At 36.1% G+C, this 15,988-nt stretch overlaps 1 protein-coding gene across 1 annotated transcript in view; it reads right to left on the reverse strand.

Moving 5' to 3' along the window:
• Positions 1-6,616, reverse strand: part of LOC128222656 (paladin-like) — a 48,089-nt gene extending 41,473 nt beyond the window's left edge. The window contains exon 1 of the mRNA XM_052931762.1: positions 6,495-6,616. The gene's annotated coding sequence lies outside the window, so the exon portion shown is untranslated. The remainder of the gene's footprint in view (positions 1-6,494) is intronic.
• Between the last annotated feature and the right edge of the window lie 9,372 nt (positions 6,617-15,988).

Here is a 15,988-nt window from a genome sequence, read left to right on the forward strand (position 1 = left end):
ATTGTCAGGACGGTGGCCGGACAGGGATTTGGATGGTTCACTGTTGGTAGGGAATGATCCAATCATGGGAGTAACCATGCCTTTGTACACTACCGTTTCTGATAACATCAGCAAATTCTAGTAGACAATTACATGATAAATTAAGTATCCTCTTAGCAAGCTTCAAAAGTTTGTTTTTTTTTTGTTTTTTTTTAACTTTATAAAGCATTGTGTTTACCAACTACACATTAAAATACCATGCTGTTATTCCCATGTACTTAATGCTTTTTAAAACTTTTTTTGCTGTTTAAAAACTAAACTATTATTTAAATTGATATGTCAACTAGCGGAACCGTGCGATTGCGGACTGGCCGTACAGCCGGGAAAACTAGTTGGTGTTATCATTGTATACAGTGCTCTAATCCATCTTACTTTTGGAAATTGACTGTATTGATATCATTAGAAATGTTTTCTTTAAAATACTTTTTTCCAATATGTAACCTATTAAAAACTATATGCTTTTATTTCCAGGTCACTAGTTCATTGCTTTGTTATGGTATGTATGTTTTGTTAACCATTTCGGAAAATAGCTCATGTTTCTCGTTATAATACTCCCGACTTTAATTAAAGATTTAGGTATCTTGTATCTTGAAATTATAAAAAAAAACACATCAACTGCATACAAAGGTCTGGCATTCAGAATCTTATTAATTTCTCCTGACAAAAATCACAGGCTCTGTACAACAGAATGGTAAAGGTTTTTGAAAAAGCAGAGTAAAATCGTATACTTAATGATTTGACGATCGATATAAGTCGAAGGCTTTTCAGAAAATAAGTGCTGTTCAAGAATTGCTATTTGCTGAAAAAGAATCAATATACACTTGATTTGTATACAGGCTTTGCTAAAATCATACAGCATAGAAAGAAAGAGTCACGTATTTCCTGTAAACTAATCTAGTGCGCAGTTAAATATTAGCATCATTGACATTTCATTTGAAATGCTGCGAATAAATGGCCATCATATTACGGCAGCTGTGGAATGGTTCCAATTTCATTACATTAGCTGGTGTTATGAGGTTTGAACTGTAATTATGACTGCAAATGTAGCGCTAGTCAACTTCGATGTTCATGGAAACAATCATTAGGAAAGATTTTGCATTAATATACAAGTTCTACAAGATATGTTTGCAAGAGTTTTGTGTTTTCGGGTGACAATTCCTCCAATATAATAAACGGTAACTTTAAGGTTACATAAATATAGAACTGAATTATTATTGAAAAGAATATTACATATTAGACATTCCAACTCACATATCAGGCATTCCAACTTACGTATTAGACATTCCTAGTTACATATAAGGCATTCCATCTTACATACTAGACATTCCAACCTATATACTAGACATTCCATTTTTGTTTCTGTCAAAAACCTATCAGAACAGACAATTCCCACAAAATCTTATTTTGCTTGATAGTTGTGTGTACTTCACCATGTCTTGATAATGAAAAAATGTAAAGGAATTATTGCTTGATTTCTACACAAAATTTTGTATCAGTTACTAGGTCAGCTTCTGTAAAAAAATGTATTGTATTTGTGTTCATTGCTTTAAAAACGAGTATAAAATAAATGATTTTGAATGCTGTTGGAAAGCCTAAAATTCAAAAATAATTGCGCCGTCATAAATAGTTCCGTCATTACGGGATTGAAACTATACCATTACAGTCGTAGCCGTTGTGGATTTTAGATATAGTTATAACTTTTGTTGTTTTATGTTACAACAACGTCCAATCATGTAACGAGGACGCATGCTTTGTATAATAGATAACTAAGTGCGCACTAATTAATTGTTCGTTGATATCGCCTCAGCCCGCTGAAGTGCTAATAGTTATGCAATATAATGCTGTAATGGCAGTTATAAATGGCTACGAACACTTAAGCTGCATTGATTTATTTCCACTTCCTTGCGAAAACATCAAAGAGCGTGCTGACTTTATGTATTCATCATATTTGAAATGTGCGGCATTGACGCAAACACATTTTTTTACAAAACAACAATGACCTACTTTATAGCAGCAGCAAACTCGGAGACACATGCTGACCGGATATCAGTGCTGTTGTGGCTTTGTCGCTTTTTGAAAAGACTACATGGGATTTAAAGCAGGCCGAAGATGCGTCAATACTCATCTCAGCTCATGTTTAAAGCCGACCAAAAGGTGTGTTCATAAATTAAGGTTGTACATTTAAATATCAACACCAGTTTTTGCCATCAATAAATGTTGAATGTTGCTTATTATTCCCCAATATGAATGTACAAGGTTTGCACAAACAAAAATGAAGATATCATTCAATGCCTTTATGAAAAGCCAAATAATTGCTTAAGGAAAAGTGATTTGTGATTCCTCACGAAAAGTAGTTTTTAAATTATACGTTATCGAAATATGCATTGTTCAATAGTTATGTGTGTACTAATGTTCTAATTGAAACAATTCGTCAAATTCAATACATTTTGTTGTGAAGATGACATGTACATGCTCTTTACTGAAATTTTCAAAATGTTCAGATCTAGTTGCTTGCGGAGGAATACTTTTTCGAAATATGTGATCAAGAGAATCAGGGTACCAGTCTACTGTGACTTCAGAGTTATTTGTCTACAATTTGCGGTCAGATAGGGTACTTTTTTCCATCACATGTCAAAGTTAGGGAGCGGCTATTATGCATTAAAGAAAAACTAAACAAGCATTTGACATAAAAGAACCTTAATTTTAATGTTGTATTTCATTGATAAAACTTCATCGAAAAGCATGAAATATAACTTTTTTCTAAATAGTTTTAAAATAAATACTAAGTCACTCTTATTGGCACGATTTTGCCCGAGAGTGTGTGGTCTTGTTTTGTGGGCGAAACCGAAAAAACTTCACTTCACTTTCTGGGGTCCCTTGTGGTCCAAGTTTTTCTATAAACTTATAAAGTAATATTTTAAAAATCTTCTCTAAATTCACATGCCCAATTGCTATTTCGCACGTAATCCTCATGTAGTGGCTCTTAACTAAAATTCAAATAATCCTTCTGGAATAAAAGTTGCCCCTTGGCTACAATGCAATATAAATATCTTAAGTCATTTCTTAACTTATGTCGATGTCCTTAATGTAAAAATAATTAAAAAAAATCGATGTTTTTTACATGAAGGTTTGCAAATGAAAATAAATTTTCTAAAATAGTATTTAGTCAAGTTAATATATTATATGACCAGTGACATACTTAACTAAGGAAAATGAGTTAAGTTAGAAAATGTCTTGAGCTGTTTAATAAATACATGCCCAGGTTTTCTAAACACTTATATACTAAAATGTTTGAAAATCATGTGTAAATCCGAAAGGCCAAGGCCCCTGATATTTGGTATGTCGCCTCATGTAGTGCTTAGTAACTACCTACATCCTAAGCAAGCAAGAACTTTCTGAGCAACCAATGACTTTCTGTGCAACCATATTCGTTTTCAGCAACTATCGACCTCTTAAGCATTCAATGACTTCCTCAGCAATCACTTCAGCAACTTGCGATCTCCTTAGCAACCAGTCACTTTCTTAACAACCATTCACTTCCTGATCAAACACCTACCTGCTAAGCAAGAATGATATCCTAAACAACCAATTCTTTCCTCAGCAACCACTTTAGTCCATTGCAGCTAATTACCTCCTTAGCAATCAGTGAATTCATTAGAAACCACTTACTTCTTTGGCTAACATTATCTTTCTTAGCGACCACTTACTTTCTTAACAACCAATGACTTCCTAATCAACTACTTACTTCCTTAGCATCTACATACAGTCATATCAACCAATCACTTTTTATTTGAAATGATAACTTTAGCAACTACCTACATTTATAGCAAGAAATGAGTTCCTTAAAAACCAATAACTGCCTTAGTCACCACATAAGTACCGAACATTACTTAATTTCTAAGTAGCCAATGATAGTTTTAGTGAATGACATTCTTAGCAGCCCCTTACTTCACTATCAACAAATGACTAACTTTCAAACCATAAATCTTCATTCATAGTAACAAATGACGTCCTTTAGAAATCAATGACTTTCTCAGTGTTTTTCTTATCGACTTAGTCTTATTTGCAAGAATTCCTACTTGTCCAGAATGTCTAAGTTACTTATATACCCATCCTCTTAAGTAAGGCTAGGACTAAAGCTCATGTCAACTTCACACTTCACAGTTTTTTTAAACTCAACGTCTACAACACTTTGAGACCAATCATCATTGACAGACGATTCAACTTTAAAGAATGGTTAGCCAACGGTGGTGTGCCTGCTGGGATCGGATGGGTTTTAAGTATGAATACCAACCCGGTTGGCTAGTTTACCCGTATCATTGTCTTAATAATAATTTCATCCAATCAAAGCATTGCCACATTCAGTACTGTGAGTGCTTTGATTGGTCACATGCAACGTAAATAAGGCTGTGAATACCGCATTTGCCTTTGAAAAGCGCTGTCATTGAATATAGTAATATAATGTTGGATTTGGCAGACTTGTCTTTCTTTGGTATTTGCATGGCTGAAATTTGTTTACAAACATCAACCGTTTGTGGTATGGTATTTCTAAAACACTTTAGTGCTAGCTAAAGAATTGCAGCGAACACGTTATAGATTACCTTTATATATGTCAATTGGTTTTACATGCATTAACATTATTGAAGCTAGAATTACTGCATTATAGTATCAGTTTCATACTTATTGATATATTACTCCACGTTTAATTCTCAACAAAGGATTGGAATACAATAAAATCATGTACTTGGTGTGAAGACATTCGTGTTATTATAGATTAACCCATATACAACCTGATTATATGTATATATCTATATAATGTCAGTCGTGTCAGTCTTATCGCAAACTGTATGTACAATGTTATAGAAGTGTTAATAGCTCTTCCAGGAGACGGCCATTTTAAGCGACTTAAATCATGTCAAGTCCTATTAAGTATTTGCTATACATGATAATATGCGATGTTTACAACGCTGTGAATGCAGCATTCAACTTCAAAATGTTAATTACATTGCCATGTTTAAAACATATACCAGCCTCTCCACCTAGAGTTCCATCCGATATACCATTACGAAAAACATCGAAATTCATCGCATAATTTCTGGATTTTGACGCTCTATAAACCCTACTTTGTGTGCATGTTTTAGCATACTGGGTTGACAAAATCTAAGAACCCCTACACATTTTATAACAGCTAAATACATTTTGACATAGTCTAGTACACTAGTCTGATGAAAACTGACTTTTTCCACAAATTAAATGAAGTTTGAAACAATATTAAATCTCTTAAATGTAAATGCGTAGCTATTATTTCTGATAAAATGAATATTTATATGAACTGTTGTAAGATTAGACTTCAACATTAAGTAGTTGAAAATAATTTGTTTGTTCATTACACATTTTGACTGCCAATCAAATCAATTTAATATATGCATACCTTAATACGCATAAATTCAACATATTTCAACATATTGCTATTAAAAATTGTTTTTTTCTGTGATGAAAACGTTCCATGTTAGCCTCAAAATGGAGACATACACTTAAAATGTTACTAAAAAACAAAATGCAAAAAGGCAAGCCCTTATTATTAATATTCATGATTAATTACGAAAACTAAACACTCGCAGCTTCCTTATTTTTTTATGGACTTTTTTTCTAAGAACAGCTTTGTCTCGTCCGGTGGCGTTCTATGAAATGCACACCAAGTTGCGCGCTCTTGTAGATGATTTATAATACGGAAAAAATGCTATGACGTCCGAGCGCTAAATGATCATCCCATTAATTTTAAATTACACAACATAACATATCAATGCTTTCAATTTAGTCTGATCTTTTGTCAGTAGTCTTGTTTTACTGGTGTACAGATATTTACGCAAAAAATGGCTCATTCCAAGACAAAAAAGAACAAAAACAGTTGTTAGAACAGTCAATCGGTAAGAGTGCAGCTTTCAATTAATGTTGACTATTACAATGAACAATGACACACTTTACGCAAATTTCTGGTTTTCACATTGCCTGAACCGAAGTCGACTGAATTCCCATCAACAGCGATATTACTAAGTAAAAGTTAATTGTGAAAGTGTACCTATAAAAAAGCCGCTTCAGTTCCTGTTACCATGGAATGATACGATTACTTAAGTGCTTATAGTCTAGACGCAAACTTTACATAACGATGAAAATGAAAAATTAAGATGCCATTTAGTTTTTCAAAATACACCATAAGTCATCAATAACTTGTATGATATGAGGTACATATAAATTCAACGTATTGTACATATCTCATCAATTTTCCTTACAATTTTCTATTAAATAATACATAAACGTTGTTGTTGTTTGTTTATCATTTTTATTTAACAAATTTTAAAAACAACAACTGTGTTTAATGCCACAGATAAGTATAATTATACTACACAAGACATACAATATGAAACTAAATACTCCGACAACGTCAAGTGACATACTTTGCGGGAGTTTTGTTTTCACTTTATCCAAAGAATGCTTCTATCAGAAACCAATTTGCACTTATTCTACTTTGTAAACCAACGGAACACTGTTGTGATTGTTGCTGTATCCAGAGTATCACGCACGGCTTCAGTCAATAACTGCGGCCGTGAACATGGAGAAATAAGAGCTAACTAAATATCGAGGTTGCTGAGCTGTATTGGCGACCGATAGCAGCGTCAACGGTGAAATCAACTCTCAGGGCCAATGCAGGATTCTTTCTAGTGTGTGTCTGCCGTCTGCATATGATAGGCTTAATGCCTTTAATTGTGTCTTTATATTAGCTCATTCCAAGAACATATGTCTTTAATTGAAGAAATCGAAGACGGCTGTATGTTTGACGATCACTGGCCGATGCATTTCTCTGAGAAGATCGAGTTCGAACGCGTAATTATAACTGAATGGGCTCGTGAGCTTACCTGGCGATTCTCACACTTTGTTCTCCGTACATGGGGTGAAGGCAATATTATTGTATCAATATATTGCTGCAAATACCGTCACACAATGGGCCAAATGTTCAGAACTTTGTAAACATCGTTATAAACGTAATTATTTTTACCTTTTAAATCTTTACTGCACTGAAAGTTTGATGAACACCATTGGGAACCGTACCCAATTTTATGAAACCAGATAACATTTTAGTTTGATCAAATTTAACCGAATTGTTCATTGACTTGCCAATATTTATCCCACTCAATCAAATCATATAAAAGTGTGAACTAGCCAAAATACGACCCGTGGACAAGTCATCCTAAACAAGATGTGGACAAGTCATCCGAAAGAACCTGTGGACAAGTCATTCGAGAGAACCTGTGGACAAGCCATCCTAGACAAGATGTGGACAAGTCATCCGAAAGAACCTGTGGACAAGTCATTCGAGAGAACCTGTGGACAAGTCATCCGAGAAAACATGTGGACAAGTGATCCGAAACAACTTTTGGACCAGTCATTCGAGGCAACCTTTGGACCAGTCATTCGAGACAACCTGATGACCAGTCATCCGAGACCACCTCGGACAGGTCATCCGAGAAAACCTGTGGACAAGTGATCCGAGACAACCTTTTGACCAGTGATCCGAGACAACCTGAAGACCAGTCATTCGAGAAAACCTGTGGACAAGTCATTTGAGACAACCTTAAGACCTGTCATCCAAGACAACCTGTGGACCAGTCATTCAAGATAACATGTGGACAAGTGATTCGAGACAACCTTTGGACCAGTCATTCGAGACAACCTTAAGACCAGTCATCCGAGACAACGTTGGACAAGTGATCCGAGACACCCTGTGGAAAAGTCATTCGAGAAAACCTGTGGACAAGTCTTCCGATACAACCTCGGACAAGTCATCCGAAAAAAACCTGTGGACAAGTGATCTGAGACAACCTTTTGACCAGTGATCCGAGACACCCTGTGGAAAAGTCATCCGAGAAAACCTGTCGACGAGTGATGCGAGACAACCCTTGGACAAATCATCCGAAAAGACCTGTGAACAAGTGGTGCGAGAAACCTTCGGACAGTTTTTCCGAGAAAACCTATGGACAAGTAATCCGAGACAACCCTCGGAATTATGACGGCTATCTTGTGGCAAAATGATTAAATTTTGACAAGTCAATGCGTTATATCTGCATGTAGATGTGTGCATGTCTAACGAAGCCATCCAAATTGATGAAAAGTCCCACACAAATACAACACTCGATAACAAGTCAGTCCTATACAAAGACGATACTTTATTCTTGAATACGTGTGTTTTCGGTCATATCAGAGCAGTGCTGGAAAAACCATCTTACATACCCCATGTAAGATGAGTCACGCGCAACAACGCGCCACTTCTTATTTCATTTATTGTATGGTTTATGTAAAATATATTATGCCATTTCAATAAAACGCAATCAAATATATATGTTTGCAAGACTTTTAATAAAAATTGAACATAAATAATCGTTAAAAAACGCTATTTCTAGTTATTCAAAATTACTGCGCTCAATGACGTCGGTAAACAACGTCGCACGCGCTTTTTGGTGTAATTGTACAATAGTTCGTTTTCAACGTCATTTTTTCCACAAATTGATAATGTCAGATATGCATGAAAAAATATCAATCCTGTTTTTTCGGTCCGGATTGAAAAATCCGACCCTCGGGCACGCTGCGTGGCCGGTAACTCGGCAAGCCTCGTTACCGGCTTACGCGCGTGCCCTCGGGTCAGATTTTTCAATCCGTACCGGAAACACATGATAGATACTTATAGTCTTGCTTCTATTTGTTCTTTTAAAAAAATGACGGAAAGTTTATACATATCTTACTGTACTTTAAACAGAAACATATTTGCTTTCATACCTTCAATTTTGTAAATGTTTGCATACATAGTGTCAGATTAGACATTGTCTACTGAGTATTTTTTGTTCTTCAAACAAGTTGAATAACCAATTTTAATGGAACATGCTGGACACTGTGTGTGTATGTGCGTGCGCGGTGTGCGTGTGTGTTTGTGGATACCGTATTCATAAATATCTTACATAATGCTCATTTGAAAGATATGCCAATTCCAACAAATAAACTACATTTACTTACATAATTAAATTATGAAGCTCCTTGAGATTATCACTATCTCAATATACTCAATAAATATTTCATGCATATAGAATTGACAAAATAAACTGTTCTTTCAACTCAGATATATCGTATTGTAATTCACGCACCAAGGTGGTCTCATCTAACTATAATTAGCCCTCGTAGAAGTGCAGTAAAACATATTTGGGTGTGTACAGATATTGGTCACTGTCTTACCACAGTGTACTGGACCGGTCTGACCTGGCAACTTTCTTAACTTAAGTTCCGTTAAGTCATCCACTTATTTAGTCTTGCATCACTCCCTACCTTACCAATATTCACTAAGTTATCAATCATATAAGGCCCAGTTAGGTGCTTGAATGCCCACAACGAAATACTTCCGAGTCGTTGTATTTCTTCAAGTAGTTCTTAAAAACAATGTTTTTTTCCCACTTAGGTAGCATTTGATGATGTTTAAATTGCATTTTTGTAAGTATGTTCAAGATTACACATGATTTATATCATATTTGAAGACATATATGTGGTTTTCAATGATATTTTGTAGGACCTCGTTCTTGGTGGATGGATTAAGAGATGACCCCAGAGATGCGACCATGACTGTGTCACATAGACATTATTCTGTAAAGAAATAATTATAGCAGAAAAAAGAAACTATCTTGATATGGCTTTCTGGTGTTAAAACAACAAACAAAGTGTTTATAATTTGTGAGAAAATAGTGTCAAAGCTGAAATCTTTTCTGCAAAATCATAATTAAGTGGTGAACTGGAGTAATTTCACATAAAAGAAAGAAGAGAATTTCGTTGTGGGCCGAGACCAATGGTCAGAAATGCGGAACTGACCATCAAGTGATACGGAATGCGATTCCTCATACGAACATTATATTCTAGTTCTTTTGGCATCCATGTGCTCATATCTATTGACAAAATATAATCCTTTCACTGATCAATTGAACAATCGAACGTCAACCAGTATCGCGTTACCTTTAGAAGCGCATGGCGTTTTCCCGATTTCTTATTAGTATGTACCACTGGTAGCATACACGTTAGTCGGTTTTATGCAACTTTGTGCATTTTTGGCCAAGTAATATTCCTATGTGTCCAGCAGACCTTGTAAAGTCAATTACAAAATTTGCCCTGTTGCGGAAGCTTCTTACTCAAGAAATTGAATTATCTTTTACATTGCTCTTCTGATTCCCTTGCGGCGCTTCCAGCCGCGTTAACCCGTCGAAAACAAAGCTTAGATTTATTTTTCGTTTACTTTTTATTAACCTCTACTGTGCAATCAGACATCGTTGTGAGAGTGTGTGTAATTTCCTCAGACTTCCTTTTTATTTTCCATATAACAATGCAATTGATATCTTTTCCCGATAATTCAATGAAGTCCACAGGGACAAGCCCAGTAGGTAAAACATTGACAGAACAGATGTGTTGATAGAATGCTTAAACACAACCGGACTGTGTACAGTGGGCAAAGGGTGTAACAGATGCGTTGATGGAATGCTAAAACACACCCGGACTGTGTACAGTGGGCAAAGAGTGTAACAGATGCGTTGGTGGAATGCTTAAACACACCCGGACTGTGTACAGTGGGCAAAGAGTGTAACAGATGCGTTGGTGGAATGCTTAAACACACCTGGACTGTGTACAGTGGGCAAAGACTGTAACAGATGTGTTGATGGAATGCTTAAAGATACCCGGACTGTGTACAGTGGGCAAAGACTGTAGCAGAGGTGTTGATGGAATGCTTAAACAAACCCGGACTGTGTTCAGCGGACAAAGACTGTAGCAGAGGTGTTGATGGAATGCTAAAACACACCCGGATTGTGTTCAGCGGACAAAGACTGTAGCAGAGGTGTTGATGGAATGCTTAAACAAACCCGGACTGTGTACAATGGACAACGACTGTAACAGATGTGTTGATGGAATGCTTAAACATACCCGGACTGTGTACAGTGGGCAAAGACTGTAACAGATGTGTTGATGGAATGCTTAAACATACCCGGACTGTGTACAGTGGACAAAGATTGTAAAAGATGTGTTGATGGAATGCTTAAACAAACCCGGACTGTGTACAGTGGACAAAGACTGTAGCAGATGTGTTGATGGAATGCTTAAACAAACCCGGACTGTGTACAGTGGACAAAGACTGTAACAGAGATGTGTTGATGGAATGCTTAAACATACCCGGACTGTGTACAGTGGGCAAAGACAATAACAGATGTGTTGATGCAATGCTTGAACACACCCGGATTGTATTCAGCGGACAAAGACTGTAAAAGTGGTGTTGATGCACTGCTTTAACACTACCGGACTGTGTTCAGTGGACATAGACTGTAGCAGAGGTGTTAATGCACTGCTTTAACACACCCGGACTGTGTTCAGCGGACATAGACTGTAAAAGTGGTGTTAATGCACTGCTGTATCACCCAGGACTGTGTACAGTAGACATAGATTGTAACAAAGGTGTTGGTGCACTGCCGAAACACCCAGGACAGTGTACAGTGGACATAATGTAGCGAGGCGTTGAAGGAATGCCTAAACACACTCGGACTGTGTACAGTTGACATAGACTTTAACAGTGGTGATAATTCACTGCTGAAACACCTCGGACTGGGTTCAGTGAGCTTTGAAGGTAACAGAGGTGTTGATGCGCTGCTGAAAATATTTCCTAATGGTGTACGCCTACGACTGCCTGTTGTGAAGTGAGACAGGGAAAGGGCTCAAAGACCATCTCGACGTGGTATCACAGTACTGTGATGGATGGGAACTACATGTATATGTTGTGAAAATAAAAAGAGTCGTTTTCCAGAACACAAGGCCGGTTTTGACATTTTTAAATTGGACTTGCAATGATGGTCCACTGTGGAATATTTCAATTATCACGTTTTTGTGTTTAATTCGAATTGACCTATCAAAAACGAAATAGAAACCCTAGCTTCTTAAGCATAACAATCATTACAATTAATATATACAAAGGATATTGCAGTGCCATTTTACATCATGATACACTAAATCCACTCTATACTGTCCATATTGTGCAAGAGCTGTGAAGTGTGGGGGTTTTCGGCAGCCAAAAAGGTGGAAATAGTGCACCTGAAATTCTTCAAACTTTTCTCGGCGTTTAATCGGCAACATACAACGCAACTGTCTTTCAAGAGTGTGGTTAATACCTCTAGTATAATGAGAAAGTTGTTAAGATATCAATTGCGTATCTCAAATATGTCATGTTAAACTTGTAATACCCAATTTTCAATACCAATTTTATACTGCATATGCGCCTGTTTTTACAATAAGCTAATTATAGGATTGCCGTTATAATTTGACACGAGCCTAAATCAGATATTAATCTTTCTGCATTGTCTAGAAACAACAAGCAGGTATTAACCGCAATCTTTAAAGACCGTTGCGATGCGTTGCCATTCTTTCTTTTAATTACAAACAGGTTACCTAAGAAGTTAAGCTTACTTATTTTAGTTGTCTGCCTATTCGTCAGTCATTTTGAACAAATAACCAGCTCAATGGCACAAGCTTGATGCATAACTGGCACTAAACTGGAAACACACAACGTTCTAACACCACAGACAGACTGCCCGTGCATTAAAATAGTTGATCAAAAAATGCTGCGGTCACCGCCTTGAAACGATCAGTAAAACAGAAGTCTAATTAAGTTGTAAACTATAGATATCCAACCTTCCACTTATCCCACACGTCTTAAGGAGAATGATGAATATGAATATTATTTTCTCAGTGATATGTTGTCTAAGACAAATTATTGAATAGTATCAATTAAACATGATATTACCATGTCATTAATGCATAAATAACTTCAACAATTGTGTGTCATAGAACACTTAATCTTAATCGTCAACGATCTTTTCCTCTAAGTTATCTTGATAAACATACGTCCAGACTTTTACCTGCTCTATCATTTGTTCTGAATATCGAGTTGCCCATGGCGATACATTTCATATTGTCAGCATTGTGTGGAGTGGTCTGCCAGTGTCGAGTACATCGGTCAATAAACAAAGATGTCTGATGACCAGGAACCAAGCCTTTAATTGGACCACAGCTGTGCACGGAATTTATTTCAGTGCTCCTTTGTTTGTTGAAATTTACGGAAAGACAACCATTCTAGGCGTTCTGCATGACCGTATGATATTTCAAAGTCCGTTCGAAAAGTAGAAGGATATGTGATGACAATGTTTGAATTATGTCTATCGAAACAGCAAACAAGTGACAATGCAAAAGTCAATACAGTTAGTTCTTTGAAGCGTAACAAACAGACATCGATAACTTTTTATATAGAAAAGAAAGCCAAATGTCGGTAATAACTTTCTTGGTAATTCTCCATAATGGAGAATGTCTGCTAATAATGAGCAGGATAAATAGGCTTATTTTCTACGCGGGTCAAGCCAATGAAATTAAGATTATTGTGAGTAGTTTTGTGCAATTAAACACGGGAGCAGTAGTCTTGGATTACTGTGTTTGTGTTACGTTTGTAGTTTGTATTGCATTTGTGAAAACTCCAAATTGAAATACAGTTGAATAAAAAATCAGTGCAACGTAAACTTTATCTAACCTTAACCTTTTACCAACAATCTATTCATTGAGAGACATTCTATAAAACGGCAACAACTTAAGGTCAACCCACGTGGTTGAGAGTGGCCGAGCTATATGCTATAAATGAAAATTTACTTTTTCAGTCAGAAACTGTGCCCATGCTTTAAATTTTCGCAACTCACTGTCTGAAGCCGTCTGAAATCGTGCTATCCTTTTGTAAAATTTACAGAAATGAATGATATTTTTTCTTGAAAATAGCCTTCACAGTCTCAAGCCACAAGCAAACTGATTGACTTTCTTTAGTCGAACATTAAAAATGTCTTAAGGAATATTCTCAAGAACTCAGTTCCTTTTGTTCATATATATTGACGCCCTACAATAAATCTAATAATACAGCACATGGCGTTTCGTAACCTTGTTGGGGTTGAAGACATTTCTGTACTGAAAAATGACACGTTTTTGATCAAACATTGCACTACTCTGGGATACTGTGCATGGTTATGATATTCATTTAAATAGCTTAACTGACAAAGTCCTGAAAGTACCCGCCAACAATTAAATCAAAAACAAAATTTCTAGTATTACTCGAACATTCAAACAAATCATTTTAAAGATACTTCTTGTTTTTTATAAATGACCAAATGTAACCCTGTATACAAGTGAGGCGTTCTTTCCCTCTTCATGGCTTAAACGAAATGAGGATTGTGCACGTTTACTGGTTTAAACCCCTAGTAAATTTAAATTTTACTGACCGTTCCAAGGCGGTACCTAACACTCCTTGATAAAAATACCTAGTTCGCTTCTATAGTATATATGTACTGTGTTGTTTTAAGGAGTTTTGTGTTGTTGCTCTATGTTTCGTGTTTGTGATTTTTTTTGTGTACTATGTCTTTTGCGTTTATCAAGTGTCATTAACGGGGTTTATGTTTAAACTTTTTGCTACTGAGCTTGTTTCTGTAGTTTTTCACATATATATTAAATAAAAAAATATATTCTTGTCGCGAACCAAAGGCCAAACTCCTTATAATTGCACAATAATTTTACTAAGAAGGCTCTGTTTCATACTCAAAATTATGTAGCAGTTATTTAATGCCTACATTGGTGCCATCTTAAATTTAAGAAGCAGAGGTTTTGGGGTATACCAAATCCACAGAACAAATTCATTTAATCTTTTGTAAACGATTACTAAAAGTAAATACAAATCCATGCAATACCTGTGTATCCTTTATATATAGGATATAAAAGAAGTAGAAAAATATAGTGTTAAAAGTAATAGCATTTAATGATGGTCTTTGCTGTTATATAGATTCCCTTGAAAAGATAAAATTACAAAGGAATTCACTGTGGGCTAAAACCGCTTTGCGGGCGCTCAGCCTCACGATTGCCTTAACATTTATCAATATGTGCATAATTAAACATACAGGCTATATCAAGTACTTCATGGTACTAGAAGGATTTACTTTTGACGCTTATAACACCGGCTTTGAAAGCGGCGTTTGATCATAACAATACCCACACTATATGTGTGAAATTACATGGCAAAGGCGACGTTCAATGCTTACAATTTATCACCCCATCACCCCCACCCCCTTGGATTCGCTGCAAACTGCAAACAGAACCAAGATATCTTGCATTAAACCTGGTCATACGCTCTATATATGTTTCCACTGTCTTAAGGTTGTTGATTATTTTAGATGCCATTCATCACTGTTCAACAACCATTTGGTATCATTGAATGTTAAGGCTTAAGCCGGTGCTATTGGGAAATGGCAGTGTTGGATCTACCATTGTTGTCAATTACCATTCTCCTTTAAACAGAGACTCGTGCTACCGAAGGATCTCCTTTTCAGAAAATCTGTTTTTTTTAATTGTTAATCTTTGGCTGTTCCCCCCTGGTGAGGTTGAGTCACCGCAACGACCTTCAAACTCGTCTGTAAAAACGCAAGAAGAATGTGTTGGGGGTAAATCATAAAGCAACCAATGGGAGCGACTATTGAAAGAGGTAGAAGGGTTTTATAACTTTATGGTCGAATTGATTACTTAACAGAACTATTCTAAAGCTGTGTATAAAACAGCAGTCGAACAAATAGGTTTAAGACAAAATGCGTTCAGAAATATCAAAGGCGCACAACTTTGAGATTTTCGACAGAAATATTTATAAACGTGATACCCCCCTTTTGAAATACGTTATGTCTTTTTACTAATTCAGTGTATCTCCATTATTTTTATTATTTTTTTTAAAAAAAACACCTTAAGATAAGAGTTATTGTCTGATCTGGCATGCCTGATCACCATTCTCCAAACGAGATGCCTTGTTCAAATGATA

The sequence above is a fragment of the Mya arenaria genome, chromosome 2 (assembly GCF_026914265.1).
Source record: "Mya arenaria isolate MELC-2E11 chromosome 2, ASM2691426v1".
NCBI classification, from domain to species: Eukaryota; Metazoa; Mollusca; class Bivalvia; order Myida; family Myidae; genus Mya; species Mya arenaria.